The sequence below is a fragment of the Oncorhynchus gorbuscha genome, linkage group LG04 (genome assembly GCF_021184085.1).
Source record: "Oncorhynchus gorbuscha isolate QuinsamMale2020 ecotype Even-year linkage group LG04, OgorEven_v1.0, whole genome shotgun sequence".
NCBI classification, from domain to species: domain Eukaryota; kingdom Metazoa; phylum Chordata; class Actinopteri; order Salmoniformes; family Salmonidae; genus Oncorhynchus; species Oncorhynchus gorbuscha.
In genome coordinates this window covers 74,122,289-74,142,808 of record NC_060176.1, presented here as the reverse complement: position 1 = coordinate 74,142,808, position 20,520 = coordinate 74,122,289, and the positions used below count along the sequence as shown (strand labels likewise).

The 20,520-nt window shown below is 41.8% G+C and overlaps 1 protein-coding gene across 3 annotated transcripts in view; it reads right to left on the bottom strand.

Annotated features, from left to right (window-relative positions):
- Positions 1 to 19,880, bottom strand: part of LOC124034634 (semaphorin-6A-like) — a 110,766-nt gene extending 90,886 nt beyond the window's left edge. For all 3 annotated transcript variants that reach the window (XM_046348069.1, XM_046348070.1, XM_046348072.1), the window contains exon 1: positions 19,494 to 19,880. The gene's annotated coding sequence lies outside the window, so the exon portion shown is untranslated. The remainder of the gene's footprint in view (positions 1 to 19,493) is intronic.
- Between the last annotated feature and the right edge of the window lie 640 nt (positions 19,881 to 20,520).

Sequence of the window (20,520 nt, the reverse complement as noted above, 5' to 3'; positions counted from 1 at the left end):
CTTCTTGTGCGATATCAAAAAGCATTTTGTTGGGCATTTCATCTGGGCCTGACATCCCTGATTATAAGATCCAGTAAAGTTCTCTAATCTTATAATGGCTGCCGAGTAGGAGTGGGACGGCTCAGGCTGTTTCATGTGGGTTCCTCCCCAAAAATGGGCTCCAGTGAAGGGGAAGCAGCATACACACAGCTTAATTCTAAGCCTTTGATGACATGCTACTGTGTGTGTGTGTGTGTGTGTGTGTGTGTGTGTGTGTGTGTGTGTGTGTGTGTGTGTGTGTGTGTGTGTGTGTGTGTGTGTGTGTGTGTGTGTGTGTGTGTGTGTGTGTGTGTGTGTGTGTGTGTGTGTGTGTGTGTGTGTGAATGTTTGAATATGTGTGCGCTCTATGTGAGTGTGTTCTGGGAAAGGAACAGTAGGGCAGGATCCTCTTAGGTGAAAAAGTGTTTGTGATGATAGGGCAGTTTCTATGCTTCTTTGCGATAAGAATGATACCATCTATTTACTATATAAATGATTTGATCTTCCCATAACCCCCAAAAACATAACCCCCAAAAACATAACCCCCAAAAACATAACCCTTAAAAACATAACCCCAAAAACATAACCCTTAAAAACATAACCCCAAAAACATAACCCCCAAAAACATAACCCCCAAAAACATAACCCTTAAAAACATAACCCTCAAAAACATAACCCTTAAAAACACAACCCCCAAAAACATAACCCTTAAAAACACAACCCCCAAAAACATAACCCTTAAAAACATAACCCTTAAAAACATAACCCTTAAAAACACAACCCCCAAAAACATAACCCTTAAAAACATAACCCCCAAAAACATAACCCCAAAAAAACATTTAGACTATTGTAGAAATCAAACAGCCTTTATCATTCAATTTACACTTTTATCTGTCTGTCAATGTTTTGCAACATCAAAAGAGTGACTGACTTCTTCAAGGAGTCAGCCCACAGATGTACAGCCAGAGTGGAACCCGCACATTTTCTTGCAGTGTTGTCCAGTGCGTGTGTGTGTGTTTGTGTGTGCTTGTGCGTGTGCGTGTGGTGAGGCGGTTGAGGGGGTATGTGTTGACACTTGATTTACTAGAGTCGTTCACAAATTATATGTTTTCAGACCGTTCAGATTGAACACTAATCATGGCCAAATGGAAAAGAGGGAAATTCTAAATGATCCATGACCTACTCATTGTTCACATTTCATTCATTCATAGTCTTTATGCATTTAAGATGAAGTATCAAGACTACGTCTTCAGCTTCTTCACACAAAAAAAGCAATGACTCCTATACGGATGAAAAAGCATAAGGCATAAAATCAGCAGAAGTAACATTAACCTTTTTCTCATTCAATGTTTCCCTTCTTGGAGCTGCTAGCGTTGCAATACCCAGCAGTGCAATGTCTCTAACTGTGCTTTCAGACACCAGGTGCTAATTAACACATTATCCTCAGAAAACATGCTATTCTTGTCCCAGCGTAATCAATATAGAGTATGTTAAAGACCCACTAACGTCAATGATTCCATGATTCAGGAGCAATAACGACTTCTCCCTGTATCCTAGCGCAGCTGAAGACATTCAGCGTAAGGAATAATCAATACTCTCTCCCTGAGTGAAGCACTCTTCTGCTTGGCGGAGCCAACTAGTTCATTGTCCATGGGTCGGGGGGAACAATGTCAGCCTACATGGGGCCTCCTCTGGCTCCCAGTGGAGAAACAAGGAGGGAGATTCAGGAACACCCATAATTCAATGTTTCAAGAGAGAGGAGCTCTGTAAAGAAACGGCTCACACATGGGTGGCTATGTGGGTCAGGGATAACTTGTGGAGGCCAACAACTGTCAGGATCTGTTCCCCCAAACCGGCAAGACCCCCTTCGGCTCGGGCTATTCCCAGCAGAGCTTTGTATGGGAAACCTGCTTCCCTCTTCCCCCATGTGGCCCTTCTCTAAATCCCTCCACCGCCACGGATGGGGTCCGACGCCTTTGTGAACAAAAAGGAGCTAGCCAGGGCGACCAATTAGCCAACCCCCATGGGGTGACATGGCCAATGAATAGAGGGACCCCCAAACAGTCCACGCATATAACCTCCGTTATGCCTATGGAGCCTAACTGTCATCCGCTTGTGATATCAAACAGTGCATCCTGAGGTCTTCTAGTCTACGACATGGTCAGCATATGTCATATGTCTGGTTACCATAGTTACACTTGGTTATGAAATGCTATACCTTGTTTGTGTTGCCATGTCTCACAGCACGTTGGCTTTCCAGGTCCGTTAAAGTGGATTTCCCCACCAATCACAAAGTCACTCTAACAACAACAACACTGTCTTAAAATCATGATCTGAATAAGCAAAGCCACACGTGTTGGTGGACGTAGCCTGCAGATGGACAACATGGACGAGACAAATAATGTGATGTGTAGAGTGAGTAAAACTGATGTGGTCTTTCATCTACAGCTTTTATGGCCATTTGACGTCAAACCTAGACCCCTGGTAGCCACTTCGACCAAGCCATCAAGGCTGCAGGCTCCAGAGAGAAGTGGTATCACAACACGCACCGTGATATGTTTGGAGTTTGCGCAATTTAATAGAATCAGAATGGGGAGGTGTGCCTAATTATATGACACGTGCGCTGATATTGATGTTTGACCCACGTAACAGATGGAATACCTCCCAAATTAAATGTTTAACTGTTACTGAGGCTTCTATCTTGTAAAAGGACGGGGGGAATTTGTTATTTTCAGTGTCATGCTTATTGTATTATTTAAATGTGGAACATGAATTGCCTCATTCAAGTCACGAGTGTTTCCAGACGTTGAACAGTTTATTGATCCCCTCGACACTCTCTGGAAGTCACCCTCAGAGTTTCCATCAGCAACACGTGACAACAGAGGGCCTTCCGAGCGAGTTGGTTCGGGGCAAGGGGATGGTTTGGGATTCACTGAATGTCTTACTAGACATTACTCGACATTACTCTACATTACTCTACATTACTCGTCATTACTCGTCATTACTCGTCTACATTACTCTACATTACTCTACATTACTCGACATTACTCTACATTACTCTACATTACTAGACATTACTCTACATTACTCTACATTACTAGACATTACTCTACATTACTCAACATTACTAGACATTACTCTACATTACTCTACATTACTAGACATTACTCTACATTACTCTACATTACTCTACATTACTCTACATTCAAGCTTGACCATATTTGTTGTTGTGCTGCATCCTTCTTATTGGTATTGTACATTTCAGACATCATTTTGCTACAATGCAGCAGCCTCATCTATCTCTGTAGATTCTCCAGATACTCCCACGAACAGTCCTACTACAATATCCAAAATAGCCTCATGAGCAGTTTATCATCAGTCTGTTCCCCATAAAACATATTTCCTCAATATGCATATCCACTATAGCAATATCTACAACACCACAGGGTTGACCTTGAAATATGATTCTTCTTTCTCATATAGATGACTTTTATACAGGCATTATGCACAGCCACCCACACCCACATACTAACTGACCCGAGGACTAAACTTGATTCATTCCCTCGCTTCTTTAACCTCTGGCCAGATAGTTCAGACTGACCATTGGCTTAAACTGGAGTGAGGTCTCTTCCACCAGAGCTGGCTTCCCACTGTGGAAATGTCGCTGGTACTGTCGCTAGGCTAACTCTCCTGCCAGTGGAATCACCCAAAACGATGCCACACTCCAGGCCTTTGTGTACCACTCTGAGGGAAACAAACCTCTGTAAAAGTAATTACAGAAACATTCTCCTCTCTCTTCCAAATCACTGACAAGTAAAAACAGTCGGTGAGAAAGAGTTTTCTTCACGGTAAGTGATGCACATACGGTTTAGTTATTCATAATCAACCGTGCTCAGGCAGGCTATTTAATGCACCATTGGTCAGTCAGTGAGCATTTTATCCTAGTTTTAGTCAACACGCCAGAGAAATACCATCCTGAATATAAAGAGAGAGAGTTATGTAGATTCTGAGTGCATACAATTCACCATTATCAAATGATCAAACGCAACAAGAGTTCTTGAGTAAAAAAGTTGAGAAGGCCACATGAAGTTGAGGGTGTAATTTAAACGTTTTGGCCATGATTCACATGTAATATGAAGGTGAAACCGCTACTTTGTGGGTCCCCACAGTCAGAGCTGGCTGCCATACATCAATGACTCAATGTTCCCACATCATAGGAAGTTCATGGGTGCCTTAAAATAGCTACAGAGATTGGGTGCCGCTAACCCAAATAATGGAAAACCTAGTATCACCGGTCACCATCTTTGATTACAGGCCACCTCCTGGTTGAGACAGATGGAAGGAGGAGGACTGCCAGTCTTCCTGTGGCCTTGCACCTTGCATTTTAGTTGGTCTCTGCAGCCATTACAGAATAGCTTTAATCTTGGACTCAGTGTTATAAACAAAACCTAATGGGGTCACTCAGTGTTCTCGGTTTCAGGAAAATGACTTAATAACATTGATTAGGAAATCTCACGTAAACAGCTGATGTCTGCCTTGATGAAGAACACACACTCATTTACAAGGCTTTTATAAATGGCACGAAAAAAAGTTCTCAAATGTTCCTCAACCCCATCATTGTAATGGCTACTGTGTACAGTAAATAGGAACTCAACAGAAATGTACTTATAATGATGATAATTCTTGACACGTTCCTCATTAAAAGAGGGAAGTTCAGTGGAAGCCATCTCTTGTTCTGTGTTTACCAATAAAATAATGGGTTTTATATGAACTAGAAATGTCAGTGAAGCGTGGACTATAATGAAGAATCCTCGTCCTTTCTCCTCTCTACCCTTCAACCTCTATGGTCAATTAAGCCACCTACAGATGTAGGATCTTAATATGATCACCCTGTTGCAGGATAACTTTTTTTGCAATGCAGGACATTTAAAACTTGTAGTGTATTTGAGGTTTAAAAAATGCTTCTGAAGTTTGTAATTTACAATTTGAAATTTTCAGACTTGATTTTCCTTTATGAAAAATGCATCAACCCCTACAAAATGTCCATTAATTATTATTTTCCTGCTGAAGCAAACTGGCTCAAATTAAGATCCTACATCTGTAAACAGTACAGGCTGTCACATTCCATCCAGAAGCAGACAATGAATGACTACTTTATTCATTAAAACAACTCTGTTTGAAAAACAAGTTCGGAAACGATTACCATATGAAAACTGCAGAATAATGTATAACCTTGGCAAATCTCCACTGGGCCAAAACTGTCAGTACTCAAGCCCTGTTATTTGAAGTGTACAATGAGTGCCCTGCCTCTGTATGAGCAGGATTCAAGCACAATTACTTCACAGGGGGCACACACACAGACACATACACCGATATATGCACACGCACATACGTACATCCAGGAGCCTCATACACACACAGAATTAACTACCTACCATACAGCACACTGAGAGGCCAGGCAACAGCAAAGAGAGAAATGTCTCTTTATGTAACAATGCCATTCCTTTTCCTCACTAGAAGACATAGAGGTGAATGCAATACCACGACCTAGTTCAGATTCTCTATCATATCAGTTCTCTAACACAATGATCCACCACATTACATCAAACAGCATCCCTATTGACTGAACACAGGAAATATCATGTGGTTGGATCCTATACATAACACATGTCTATTTGAATTATCTATTCATTTGATCTGTTTTGGGCAGAGGTTTGCTGAAGGTTATTGTGATCAGCTTCTAGTTTACATCCCGTCCTATGAAACCCTAACCCTAACTCTATCTCTAACTCTAACCTAACCCTAACCTTAACTCTAATCCTAACTCTAACCCTAACTCTAACTCTAATCCTAACTCTAACCCTAACTCTAACTCTAACCCTAACTCTAATCCTAACTCTAACCATAACTCTAATCCTAACTCTAATCCAAACCTTAACCTTAATTAACTCTAATCCTAACTCTAACCCTAACTCTAATCCTAACTCTAACCCAACTCTAACTCTAACCCTAATTCTAACTCTAACTCTAATCCTAACTCTAACTCTAACTCTAATTCTAACTCTAACCCAAACCCTAACCTTAACTCTAATCCTAACTCTAACCCTAACTCTAATCCTAACTCTAACCCTAACTCTAATCCTAACTCTAACCCAAACCCTAACTTTAACTCTAATCCTAACTCTAACCCAAACCCTAACCTTAACTCTAATCCTAACTCTAACTCTAACTCTAATCCTAACTCTAACCCAAACCCTAACCTTAACTCTAATCCTAACTCTAACCCTAACTCTAATCCTAACTCTAACCCAAACCCTAACCTTAACTCTAATCCTAACTCTAACCCTAACTCTAATCCTAACTCTAACCCAAACCCTAACCCAAACACAATCTGTTGACAACTGTAATCAGTTCTAGTCCCATTGACAAAAACATGTTCATCATGTCCCATATATGGATACACCATTTCCGATACAGTGGGACGTCATGAGGCCTGAGGTCTACAGACATATGACTCCAACAACACAAAGGAAACATGACCGCTCTGTCTTCAACAGGATCAGACACTTTTCTGACCACTAGGATATCTGGCCCCCAGCACATGTCACAGCAGATAATTTATACCCCATGCCCTACCTCTTAGATACCAGAGCCCTGGCTCACAAACCTAGCCCATGCCCTACCCCTTAGATACCAGAGCCCTGGCTCACAAACCTAGCCCATGCCCTACCCCTTAGATACCAGAGCCCTGGCTCATTTTTCCCTAGCCCATGCCCTACCCATTAGATACCAGAGCCCTGGCTCATTCAAACCATTTAGTCCATGCCCTTCCCATTAGATACCAGAGCCCTGGCTCACAAACCTAGCCCATGCCCTACCCATTAGATACCAGAGCCCTGGCTCACAAACGCAGCCCATGCCCTACCCATTAGATACCAGAGCCCTGGCTCACAAACCTAGCCCATGCCCTACCCCTTAGATACCAGAGCCCTGGCTCACAAACCTAGCCCATGCCCTACCCCTTAGATACCAGAGCCCTGGCTCACAAACCTAGCCCATGCCCTACCCATTAGATACCAGAGCCCTGGCTCACAAACCTAGCCCATGCCCTACCCATTAGATACCAGAGCCCTGGCTCACAAACGCAGCCCATGCCCTACCCATTAGATACCAGAGCCCTGGCTCACAAACCTAGCCCATGCCCTACCCCTTAGATACCAGACCCCTGGCTCACAAACCTAGCCCATGCCCTACCCATTAGATACCAGAGCCCTGGCTCACAAACCTAGCCCATGCCCTACCCATTAGATACCAGAGCCCTGGCTCACAAACGCAGCCCATGCCCTACCCATTAGATACCAGAGCCCTGGCTCACAAACCTAGCCCATGCCCTACCCATTAGATACCAGAGCCCTGGCTCACAAACCTAGCCCATGCCCTACCCATTAGATACCAGAGCCCTGGCTCACAAACCTAGCCCATGCCCTACCACCCAGAGGGCACGTAAACACAACAGAAACAACAACTGTTTTATAACTGGGTTCGTCATCTTAAGTTTCAACCATCACAATGCCACAAAAGCCTTGTGTTGTCACTGGATTTATTTGGCATCTAGTTGAACATCAACTCTAGAAACTAAAGGATGGAGTTCTATATCCATGTAATCCAATACAAAGGTATATTTATTTTTTGGTGAGTATTTTCAAGTAAAACTTGAAGTTGCTTTTTCAATTGTATGTTAGGCTTTCTTTTCCTAACTCAAGTCTTCTTTATAATGATCTGCTCTTGGGCCTATTTCAATGTTATTGTCTTCTAGGGAAAGGCCGTTCTCATGACAACCCACATGACGATGAAAAAACATAATTGTCTATCTGAACAACTCATGAGTTCCTAGGTCAAAGCTTTTGGCTCTGGGGGAGTGAGAAGGCACAGGACAAACAGGGCTATTAATGCTTTCATTGATTAGTATCTCAGTGTCAGCTCAATAACCTCCAGATGTAATACAATGCATCCAAGTGAATACATAATCATTACTAATGGCTATAAAAAGCACCCTGGATTTGACTAACATTCTATTGGGAACAATCAATATTCCTCCAACCGAAGTACATATGCCTCCTACCTACACAAATTACTCATCATACAAAAGAAATGTACAAGGTGGCTACTCCTCTAATTACCTGGCTCCATCTGCACCTTTGTTTAAGAAACTCAATATCTTGTCTATTTACGATGTTAATGTACGGCAATTATGAACTTTCATCTCCAAATACCCCTACCTCCCAGATAGTTTACCTAAACCCTTCAATGGATTCTTCCAGCTTAATTCTGAAATACATCAAAAGTGGTCAAAAGTTTTAGAACACCTACTCATTCAAGGGTTTCACAGACAGTATCACCAGCAAAGCACCCCCACACCATAACACCTCCTCCTCCATGCTTTATAGTTGGGAAATACACATGGGGACACCCGTTCACCCACACGGCGTCTCACAAAGATATTGCGGTTGAAACCAAAACAAATCCAATTTGGACTCCAGACTAAAGAACAAATTTCCACCAGTCTAATGTCAATTGCTTGTGTTTCTTGGCCCAAGCAGATCTCTTCTTCTTATTGGTGTCCTTTATTAGTGGTTTCTTTACAGCAATTCGACCATGAAGGCTTGATTCACACAGTCTCCTCTGAACAGTTGATGTTGAGATGTGTCTGTTACTTGAACTGTGAAGCATTTATTTAGGCGGCAATTCTTGAGGCTGGTAACTCTAATGAACTTATCCTCTGCGGCAGAGGAAACTCTGGGTCATCCATTCCTGTGGCGGTCCTCATGAGAGCCAGTTTCATCATAGCACTTGATGGTTTTTGCGACTGTACTTGAAGAAAAAGTTCTTGAAATTTTACTCATTGACTGACGTTCATGTCTTAAAGTAATGATGGACTGTTGTTTCTCTTTGCTTCTTTGAGCTGTTCTTGTCATAATATAATAATAATAATAAATAATATATGCCATTTAGCAGACGCTTTTATCCAAAGCGACTTACAGTCATGTGTGCATACATTCTACGATAACAACATTAGACCATTAGACCATAACAACATTAGACCATAACAACATAATATGGACTTGGTCTTTTACCAAATAGGGATATCTTCTGTATACCACCACCTTGTCACAACACAACTGATTGGCTCAAACACATTAAGAAAAGAAATTCCACAAATTAACTTTTAAGAAGGCACACCTGTTAATTGAAATGCAATTCAGGTGACTACCTCATGAAGCTGGTTGAGAGAATGCCAAGAGTGTGCAAAGCTGTCCTCAAGGCAAAGGGTGGCTACTTTGAAGAATCTCAAATATAAAATATATTTTGATTTGTTTAACACTTTTTTTGGTTACTACATGATTCCATATGTGTTATTTTATCGTTTCAATGTCTTCACTATTGTTCTACAATGTAGAAAATAGTAAAAATAAAGAAAATCCCTTGAATGAGTTGGTGTTCTAAAACTGTTGACCGGTAGTGTACATAACACAAGACACTGTGATAACCTTCACCCCCCCCCTCCCCACTGCCACACCTCACATAGTCAATTCTCTATCAGATAAAGAGGTACCATACTCTGGAATTCATATCTTCACATTGCCAAAACATCATCATCCCTAAATAACTTCAAGCGAAGACTGAGGATCAGACTGTAAGTAATCTCCTCCATGAAGACTAACTCTCCCACACACATTTGCACACACACACACACACATTTAAACAAAACAAATAGTTTGTGATTACTGATTGAAATTAATTTATACATTTATAATTAGTAGGTTTGGTTTTCTGTTTTAACAAACCTTTTTTCAATCTGTATTGTTGTTTATCACTTGCTTTCTTTGGTGCAAATAATTGTAACTAAACAAAAACAAAATGAAACTTAAACAAGCTCTCTTCAAATTCAATATGGTGGCAAGGAGAATTAGAGACTAAAACTGTGGGGAAAGACTAGAGGCACGCGCCGTTCACACGTCCATTCAGGAAATAATGTAGACCGATGCAGAGGTAGTATTTACTCTAGCAATTAGTCCAGCATTACAGCCATGGAAATTACCTTGATGCAGTAATAACTGTCTGCACTGCCTTAGGGGAAAGCATTGAGCACTCGAATAGAAAGTCACGTCTTATTATACTCATGGTGGAGGTGAGACATATGGGGTCCTGTAATTAGACTGGTGGTTGGCTGTTACTCTCCAGCAAACACAACCATTCCTAAGAGATACTGTAGCTGATTTTCCTGAGATAGAGTAGCTACAGCTAGGTGACACTTCTAGGATGATATCAGTGGTAAAGCAGATGACTTCCAGAAAATAATGAGAAGGAGCATCAAACTATTGGAAATCAGGAACTCAATTCATCTGCTTTCGTGGAATGACATGGAGTGACAACATGGCCAACTCTTACACCAATCATTGGCTAATTTCTTCAATGATCAAAACAATATTTTGGAAGTGAAAACCTTGATTCAACATCACGTCACCTTAAATACAGTGTCCGTTATCTTTGACCATTCATTTACCAATGTCTCAGCCACAGTCATGAGCAGCCAGCCTGTGGAACAAAAGGCCACATTAAGCCATTCACCTGTTAGTGTGAGAAATTAGTGACTGCACAACGGCGCCACTATTTAACAGCAACGACCCATCTTATCTGCGGAGGCTGCATGAAATGGTGTTTGCTTTAGATAACATCTCCCTATATGCACCATGCAGGGGAATTTAGCTAGCTAGCTAGCTGGCACTGGGACACAAACCCAGTATGGACGCAGGCAGGCTGCACCTCAGAGGGACATAAACCCTCACAGCACCCTGAAGGGAGTGGTAGAGAGAGGTACTGTTCTCCAGAAGCAACAATACAAGAGGATTCTTCTCTTATGTAGGTCAGATGATGAACAGGAGCTGTGCTGCACTGCCTGGAGATCATCTCCTCCCTTCCTCTCGGGTTACCTTGAATTAGCTCAACATGCTATAATCAGCTGACAGGGGAGCCCACCGTAACCTAAGAGAGGGTGACTAATGAATTGCTGATGGTCATTCTTCCTAATTCACAAGCTACTTAAAATGGACTGTCGTTGAGGAACCTGTTTCAACTGTTATATAAACAGCATGGGGAAGAAAACAAATGACAGAATGCTCGGTCTACCAGATTATCTGACTGTTTCTGAAGTCAAACCATATTCCCTCTGACTGCTACATCAGTAGACTACCCACAGGGCCATGCATCTTAATACTGTCTCCAAACCCAATTAAATCGGCTAGTGTTGAATTGTCTTAGCAGCATTATCAATAAAGAGCAGATTTGTCAGTTGTACACAGGATGTAAAGACATGAATGAAACATGCAGCGCGACTAATAAAATTAGAATTGAGACAATGAACACATCACTATGCATGAAGCAATACAGCATCCACTGCCATACATTTAATCAGGGCTGGCCAAGGAACCTAGCTGTTCCTCTCTTGGATGAGTGAAACGTGAGCGAGGGGGCATTGTGTGGCCTCTGTGAGAGTGATGATAAGTGTTCCAAGCCCACCGCTCCACATGAGATGACGGACAGGCAGGAACTAGTGCTGAAACACTGGGGGCCTTGTGGTCATGCGCTTCTACAATCAGTCACATGACCACGCCACATGGCTGCAATTTGTTCACTAGATATGTCATAAATGTACACACAGAGGTATTACTGTTCACTTTTTAGTCCTGATTGGAGGGGGGTTCAGGCGGTTCTCTTAATGTAGTCCACCAACAACTGTGCCCTAATAGTAAGACCTGTTTTCCCCCAGATTTGAGGGATGGTGAATACATTTCTTTGTGGTGTATATTTTTTCTTGTATGTCTTTAGTAACATTGTTGGTAGACTAAATTATGTTTTGCAATATTAGCATTGAAAAATCTATTTGTCAATTACTTTTACAAATGTATTTTCACATAAGGACAGGCTGCTGTAGAACCATGTAGTTCAATTGTACAACTGGTAAATTGCTGAGATTGCTTTCATATGGGTAAACTTAGAAATATGGAAATACCTCATAGAGCACTATTGCAAATACTCTGTCATCGTCTGAAAGTTGACATGACTTAGGAGGGCATTACAAATGACATCTGATGTATTAAATAACACTTACTAACCACCGGTGTGCTTGATTAAGCTTTTGAGATAGACCTGGCCTTTGGGAGTAACATCAATCACATATCACTTTGCACAAGGTGCATTTCTCCACACAAATATCAATACCTACAACAGACGCGTGGGTTATTGAACCGTGGAGCAGAACTTGCGGTTTGGCTTAGAATCAAAGGATTAATGACAACATATAAACTATATTTCTGTTCCAAATTGTATTGAAAACATAAATACATTTGAACAATGAGCACTTGTTGACTCTTAAATACATCGTTGCAGTTGTTGGTTAGCTAGCTATCAAATGTTTTGCAATATTAGCATTGACATGACATCAGTCAAAACCCCTGAAAACAAGACATGATACCAATAACAAGATCCAACGGGCTGAAATGAGCCACCTGCGATTCCCAACATGGCAGCTTCTTGTCATTGTTGGTACCTATGTGATCGTCCAGAATGATAACACACTTCTACCCCATCGACGCACGAACATCCTTTTCATTATGTTGTCAGCTAACCCTCCTAGAGTCCAGCAGCCCTGCACCCACACCAGTCACCTGCACTGGAGAATGATAACAAGATGATGTCACTGAGTCTACAAACGTATCACTTCAAAGCTATAAAACATCTACATAGGAAGGTTGAGCAAACAGCCCATTTCTCATGGTATGATTCCCTCCAGAAAGGTCACCCAGATGAGAGAATTGCAGCATCTAAATCACACTCAGCTTGGATTTCAGCCCAATGGCACTGACAATGACAAGGTTCTTTCTTCTTAATGTGGCCCACATGAAAGGCCGTGAAGAAAGTCCCATGATTAGAGACTGATTTTCCCACTAGACACTAGTTTCACTGAAAATACCCACTGGCAAGGTGTAATGTGATGAAGCACAGCAACAATATGGCCACATTAAATCATTACAAGACAGCAGAGATTACAGACTCCTTTGGGAGGTACAACATGACCAAGAAAGACCATCTTAGAGGAATTCAAAAATAAATGTTCAACACTGATCATCTCAACATACTGATAGTAAAAATACATTTTATAATGGAAAGTGGTCTCAAAATTCCCCAACATCCACTTAAAAAAAAAAAAGTTACAACATCAGTCTCACCAAACACATTCTATGTAACAGTGGAAGCCAATTCTATCTCTGAGTCACCCATTGTAAACAAAGGACAATAAGGCTTGTTTGGTTTACAGTAGACATAGCTTCAGCCTCTTAAGTGAAGGACACATGATTCCAGGTATGAACTCTACTGGAAAAGCCTCCTTACATTTGATTCGTCCTTCTACAGAGGGAGCATACTGCTTTGAGATGAAATTGCAAACCATTTTGCCTCTTCAAGCACACACCCAGGTAGAGAGGCTGCTCCGAGTGCTGCCCTGCAATCTCTCCTGGCCTTCTCCAGGCACCCCAACACCATCTCAAACCCTGAAACTATGGCAACCGAACAAGAGAGCAGCCTCCATGATTAATAGATGAGAAATGCTGTGCCAATCGCGGTGGGCCTGGGGAGGGGACCAGATGTACACCCCTCTCTGTGATTCACTGCCACACACCGCGGCACGGAAGGAGGAAAGAGGGCCTTGCGACGCAGCCAACATGCACCCCCTCAACACAGGGTCATGGAACACCCCCTCAACACAGGGTCATGGAACACCCCCTCCACACAGGGTCATGGAACACCCCCTCCACACAGGGTCATGGAACACCCCCTCAACACAGGGTCATGGAACACCCCCTCAACACAGGGTCATGGAACACCCCCTCCACACAGGGTCATGGAACACCCCCTCCACACAGGGTCATGGAACACCCCCTCCACACAGGGTCATGGAACACCCCCTCCACACAGGGTCATGGAACACCCCCTCCACACAGGGTCATGGAACACCCCCTCCACACAGGGTCATGGAACACCCCCTCAACACAGGGTCATGGAACATCCCCTCAACAAAGAGTCATGGAACACCCCCTCAACACAGGGTCATGGAACACCTCCTCAAAGAAGGGTCATGGAACATCCCCTCAACAAAGAGTCATGGAACACCCCCTCAACACAGGGTCATGGAACACCTCCTCAAAGAAGAGTCATGGAACATCCCCTCAAAGAAGAGTCATGGAACACCCCCTCAACAAAGAGTCATGGAACACCCCCTCAACAAAGAGTCATGGAAAACCCCCTCAACACAGGGTCATGGAACACCCCCTCAACACAGGGTCATGGAACACCCCCTCAACAAAGAGTCATGGGACACCTCCTCAAAGAAGAGTCATGGAACACCCCCTCAACACAGGGTCATGGAACACCCCCTCAACACAGGGTCATGGAACACCCCCTCAACACAGAGTCATTGAACACCCCCTCAACACAGGGTCATTGAACACCCCCTCAACACAGAGTCATTGAACACCCCCTCAACACAGGGTCATGGAACACCCCCTCAACACAGAGTCATTGAACACCCGCAGAACAGGTTGCTGTAGAACCATGTAGTCCTAAATGAGCATCAATGCATACTTCATGGGCAGCCAATGAGAGCTGACTACAACCGGAAGAAGCCAATGAGCTAACCATAACTGGAAGCCACAGTTGTTCATAATGAGTGTTCACAGCGAGCAGCATTTGTGACTCATGGCCACTTACCTGTATAAGTACAGTACACATTCAAGACATTTAACTATTTACATACCAAATGCTATGTGATGTCTGGCATCACATTAGACCCTTATCAACACTTGTCTATCTAAGACAGTTTCTAGTTTGTTTGCAGACAATAAAACCCCATTGCAGAGACAGGTGGATCATCTCTGATAACATCTATGATGCAAGCAGTTTGACTACGTCAACTCTCCTCTCATCACAATTTCATTTAATACATTTCCATAAACAAAGTCTTGCCAAAGAGCAACAGTGAACATGTCAACAGACAGTCTGCCAATTCAGCCATTGACTTAAGAGGTTCTGTCCAAAAGCTTCATACTGTAAGCCTTTGGCTTTTCTGGCGCTAAAAATGTCCTCAATTATGTTAATTTAATGAGTCTAAGGAAAGGGAATTTTACACAAGGCCTACTCATTAAAACAAATATATAGTGTATTGAGAGCCTGGGGAGTTAATGCAAGGTGAGAAACAGAGGCTAAGCTACAACAGCAACGATGTTAACAAATCAGTACACTTGAAATGAGACGTAATGTACAGAACAGAATGAACCATATGTCCCACAACCAAATACATTTCATTTCATTCATTATTGTCAGATCAATGGTCAGGTTTTTATATAATGGGATGCGATTTCACCTTAGAGTGGAGCTTTCCCACAAAACATGATGTCATGATATTTGCAATAAGGGGACTGATGAGCGGGAGAGAACCTTCTCTAAATGTCATGCAGCTTCTGAACACCAGCACGCTCTTGGTTTCATCTGAGTAGGACACCATTCTATTATGGGGGTGGTTGGAGGATGCTAGGTGTTTATCATTTTCTATCAGCAGGAGGCACACAGAGAGATGCTCATGGAAAATTAGTTTTTGAAGAAAATATCCCCACAGACGCACAAAATTAGAATTTTCCATTTGGCAAAAAGGTGAAAGGCGCTAGAGCGAAAACCGGTTAATGTTCACATGGAAACATAGCCTATATCCTACATATCAGATGTCATTTCCCCACAGGATTATGGTATTCAAATGTATATGATTCTGCTATCAGTGGATTACTAATGGAGCACGAATAAAATGCAATGAAAGCTGTTTTTTAAATGATTGAACCATAATTTACAACTACAATGCTCTAATATACTGTGTGTACATATATATATATATATATATATATATATCATAAATAAATCACATTTTGATGAGTGTGAGGATTGTAATGCTCTCATACACTCTAATTGATTACAATAAATTCTAAATCACACTGGATAAACATGAATTAAACATGCAATCATAAAATATGCATAAATACACAATTCTACTCGACCTACCGCATTGACACTGAATTTGAATCAATGATTAACAGGGCCTCGCTTTGCGTAATTGAGTGCAATTCATTTCACATAGGCACGCCATTTATCAATTATTCAATACCAAGCACGTCTATCTGTCCTTGACTGACAAATGTAAATACCAACTTACACCCCTGCACAGTGTATACAAGCACACCAGTGTGACAAATCCACATCAGTCACACACAATGCCAACCTCATTGCTATTGTTAGGAAGCTGCAGATCAAATGCTCCACAGAGCATTGCTCCAAACAGTGGTTACCCACAATGCATGTTGATGTTTTGTGTTTCCCCTTTTTTCTGCGTGACAAAAAAAAACTATGCTTTCTCCAAAGGTAGTTAGTCACACAGTTACAGGCACACATGTACACTGTGTGAATAGCAGTATGATCTGCTTTTCGTGTATATCTTGTAAACAGTCTAGCATTTATGGCAAGTGTTTCAAAATGGCTCCAGGATTATTGCGCACCACTGTAGCAATACTGGATTCTATTCCACACACGGATAGCCCACCTACAGTATCTCATCTTAACTGTTAGACCTTATCTCCATGGGCTAGTGAAGAGGATGGAAACGCATCTAATATAATGTATTGTATACTTTTTTCCTATCAATGTGTTTTTACAAGACACTCTCATCTTAAAAGTAATTCCCTCAAATAGCATATATTACTGTAAAAGAAAATATATATATATTTTTGTTCACAGGCATTTAGCCCTATTCCTTATGGTTTTGATGTTATCAACACAGGCCATGGAGCATCTATACACATTGAGAAACATCCCTTGACTAGAGTCCTTTTGCAAGTACAGCAAGCCAGACGTCTTCAAACTGGTTGAAGAGAGGGAGAAATGGCAGAGAGAGCCGAGGTGTTAGCAGCCCTGGGTGTTGCATGGGGCCTCTGTACTGCACCTAAACACAGCTTTCAGTATATCACTGTAAAAAGTGAGATGGCACTGTTGTTCATCTGAGGTGCTTTTATTGAATGGTGTGATCTAACGTTATGTTTTGGTCATTTTTAAAAATTTAATGAATGCTTCTAAATTGCTTTCGACACCTCATGCGCATGCCCATTGTATAGCGGTGGGGCCAATCAGAAGAGTTAGAGGCATGGCTTATTGGGGGCGTGGCTTTCAGTTTGTTCTTTTTGGCCATCCCTGAGAGTGAATGTCATTCCAGTTAATGTGTTCTGTTGTATTCATCATACAAGATTAAACGCAAGGTTTCCATTGATACAATGATCGTCATTTGGTTACAATATTGTGGTCAATAAATGTGACTGACTGGCTCAAATTGGTCTTATATAGCAAAATTTGAAATGACTAAGCTTGTAATTTATGTGAAGTAGTGACCTGTGATATATGCCTAGTTTCCTGAAATGCGTCACAAATATGAATGTTTTTTGTAAAGATTGTGTTTGGAGGTATAATTTAATGTTAATGAACAAACTTTTATGATTTACAGAGAATTCATTTATTTGCTTGTAATCCAATTTAAGAATTTTGTAAACGTCAAAGAGAAATTTCAACATGGAGCAAAATGAAAAGAAAATGTCTTATATTAACATTAAATATTCTGTTATATTTATGTTATATATTAGGTTGAACAAAGGGGGAAAAGCCATTATGTTGCACCAGCCATATCCCTTTCTAAAGGAAATACATTACATGTAAAACATATTTGATAACACGTGTGCCCAATGGAGCAATTACAGCAGTGACCCGCCCTGAAATGGCCTTTAAAGCCTGGAGTCACTCAACAAACCCTGGCATCCTCTCTCTCTCTCTGTCTCTCTCTGTCTCTCTCTCTCTCTCTCTCTCTCTCTCTCTCTCTCTCTCTCTCTCTCTCTCTCTGTCTCTCTCTGTCTGTCTGTCTGTCTGTCTGTCTGTCTGTCTGTCTGTCTGTCTGTCTGTCTGTCTGTCTGTCTGTCTGTCTGTCTGTCTCTCTCTCTCTCATTCCACCCTCTCTCTCTCATTCCACCCTCTCTCTCTCTCTCTCTCTCTCTCTCTCTCTTCCTCTCTCTCTCTCTCTCTCTCTTCCACTCTCTCTCTCTCTCTCTCTCTCTCTCTCTCTCTCTCTCTCTCTCTCTCTCTCTTCCACCCTCTCTCTCTCTCTCTCTCTCTCTCTCTCTCTCTCTCTCTCTCATTCCACCCTCTCTCTCTCTCTCTCTCCCTCCCTCCCTCCCTCCCTCCCTCCCTCCCTCCCTCTCTCTCTCTCTCTCTCTCTCTCTCTCTCTCTCTCTCCTCTCTCTCTCTCTCTCTCTCTCTCCCCTCTCTCTCTCCTCTCTCTCTCCTCTCTCCTCTCCTCTCTCTCATTCTCTCTCCTCTCTCTCTCTCTCTCTCTCTCTCTCTCTCTCTCTCTCTCTCTCTCTCTCTCTCTCTCTCTCTCTCTCTCTCTCTCTCTCTCTCTCTCTCTCTCTCTCTGTGTGTGTGTGTGTGTGTGCGAGCGAGTGTGTGAGAGAGAAGTGATGTAACTACAACCATATTACACCAGTTAAGACATTTCAGTCTCTGAATTGTGGGTAGGTAAAAATGAAACGAAATTAATGAAATAGCTACAATTAACTCCACAGCCATAAATAATGTATGATTCGTGTTGAAGACAGATAAAAGCCTATAGATTGAAATAGCTATTTTCCACCTGGAAAGACACAGGTGAAATATTCGTTTTGCCAACACTGAACATTGAAATGCCTGTCTGTCTTCTCACACATGAGAATTGCATCTCTACATTACGCTACCATGGAGGGGCCAACAACGAAGGGCAGTGCAAATTATCCAAGTAGTTTATAATGCTGAGTCCTGTAGCCTATCAGTTCACAGCACACTAAAAGCAACGGAGAGTTTGTCTCCATAAATTTCAGACGTTGAAATTATAAACGCTTTCATCACCTGGGGAAATTGTCGAAGAGTTGTCTATAATAACATATAGGCTAATTTCTGAAGCTTTGTAAGCACGCAGTAATTCTAAATGCAATGAAATGGACCTGATCCAGCTTGGATAAATACGCGTAAATACGTATTTACGCACAAACATCTCATATTTAAATTGCCAAAATAACTATTATCTTTACGAAATAATTGTACATTTCTCCAATTAATTGTTATTCATTAACTGCAACAGAAATAAATAATTATAAAGTTACTGAAGTGACGTATAGTTAGTTACCTTGTTGCAGGCGCCTAGGTGTGCACTTGTCCTAGTAGTGATTGGGAAAACATTATAGCCATAGGTTCCAAATAAATAGATTACTATTATGCACATACAAAGTTAGAGAATAAAAATACAATACCTTCAGCTCATGAATGGAAATGCCTTGGGGTAAATGTATCGTTCGTCCTTTTATTAATCCATTCAAAATAATGTTCCTAATGCAGCTCAGACAATGATCATTTCGAAAAAACAATGCGAAACGCTACTTTTCTAAACCTCTTGAGATTTTTTTTGTTACATGCCGCGCTTGTAGCCTACACAACTCTTCAAATCGGAATATCCATCGGAAATCCACTTGAAACCCAGCGGTTTTAAAAACTCCTTTGAGAAAACTGAGCAAGGCAACCTGGAATCCAATAACTAACAATTGAGGGTTCCGAACCATTCGTGGAAAGCCAACTCAGTCCCGCTACAAAAGCTGCAGGTCATCCTATTTCGAGATGAAGCCTTCTTACTAGTGCACAGCGATCCCAGCTGTCACCCGCTACACACAGGGAGGAGCTATACGCCCTAGACTGGAGTGTGCTAGTGAAACAGGATCTTTTGTTTCATGGGTGCCACTTTATGGACGACTGTATTTTTAGAATTTACATTGGTATGTAAATACACAAGTCGAAAATACACAATTTAAAAAAGAAACCACTATAGGCTAAATGTCTAAATATAATGATTGTGTAGGCTGTATTATTAGTTTAAAAGAGAAACAACAACATTTATTCCATATGGAAAAGTGAACCCTTTCTGGCTCACACACAAAGTGTCAGAAACAATATTGGGGTGACAATGATGATGCCCACAGTTACGCATTGGTACCCCTATTGCTTTGAGCCCAGCCAATGCGAAAGGGAATGAATGCAACCAGGTTCAAAGCCTCTCTTGTCTTCATCAATGGGAGACCCCACTCCGGTGGTCCCATCCTCTCCAGCCACTGCACAGTGTTTATAATCGCCCTTCAGTCGGTTCCACATAACACAGAAGCCAATCAGTTTTGGGCCCCTTATCAGAATAACAGCAAATCCTTCTGAAGTTGCAGCTACTTTTGTTTGGAGTCTTCTACACCTTAAAAAAAAACATGTTATACTCTGGATGGAAGCAAGGCACATTGA